Genomic DNA, 1,036 nt, shown 5'->3' on the forward strand with positions numbered 1-1,036 from the left:
GTGCCTTAGCCACTATGCTACCAGAGCTCCCGGAAATCCTCATAAAGGGATCAAAATTGGATATCCTGGATAGAGTGTAGGAAAAATGTGGAACAAAACTCAAAATCATAAGAAAATTTGGACCAAGTCTTACTGGTCTACTAGTGACTGGTGAAACCTCTGAGACAATGGCTCCTAATTAGTCATCCTTCAGGCCTGGAATTAAAGTCACTCCTATGCCTTAACTTCCAGCCACACAATAGACAGGCCTATGAGGTGAATAATTACAATCAGCTATGGGAGATCAGAAGGACAGCATTTGTGCAGGGAAATAGGTCAGAGGGCAGGAATGCATAGGAGAGAAGGACACAGGGACAAGGTAACCACAAGGAAGGGAGAAGAGAGCTGTTACATGGTGGGGATTGTAATCAATGTCAGGAAACAAAATATGTATGAAGTGTTGAATGAAAAACGAATTTTCTATGTAAACTTTCACCCAAACCACAATTAAAAAAAAAATCACTTAACTTCCTGTGCCCTATGAATGAAAAACTGAATGAGCAGTGTTTGCTTTAACAGCACATTTACTAAAATTGAAATGATACAGAGAAGATTAGTATGGCCCCTGCCCAAGGATGACATGCATATTCGTGAAGTGTTCCATATTTTTAAAAACAACCCTACAGAGGCACAGACAACAAAGATGAACCCTTTTGCACATACAGTACTGCGTTGTCAGTGAAGGCAAACATGGATATACAGGTGGATAGATGGATGGATAGGCTGAAATATTAGGTGTGTCTATGCAGGGGGGAGTGTGCCCGAGACCATGTATAGGGCTGGCAGACAATGTTTCTACAAGTGTATTGGTATATTCTGTAAGGATTCCCAGGTATATAGTAGAGCTGACAAGGGGCAAGGTTGTAGTCAGTTCTTGGTCACAGCCAGCTACCCAGACGGAGGGAGTAGTTGGACCTGTGGGCTCAGGACCATAGTTGCAGGGGACATCAAGCTCAATTGGCATAACATACTACACAAAACATTGTTCCACATCCTA

The 1,036-nt window shown here is 42.4% G+C and overlaps 1 non-coding gene across 1 annotated transcript; it reads left to right on the forward strand.

The window, feature by feature from the left end:
- The first annotated feature begins 542 nt into the window (after window positions 1-542).
- On the forward strand, window positions 543-649 carry LOC122152003. Its single transcript, XR_006164367.1, has one exon. It is a non-coding gene; the product is annotated as a U6 spliceosomal RNA (small nuclear RNA).
- The last annotated feature ends 387 nt before the right edge of the window (window positions 650-1,036 follow it).

Source organism: Orycteropus afer, unplaced genomic scaffold, assembly GCF_000298275.1.
Source record: "Orycteropus afer afer isolate SDZICR_OR568_19922 unplaced genomic scaffold, OryAfe1.0 scaffold01073, whole genome shotgun sequence".
NCBI classification, from domain to species: domain Eukaryota; kingdom Metazoa; phylum Chordata; class Mammalia; order Tubulidentata; family Orycteropodidae; genus Orycteropus; species Orycteropus afer.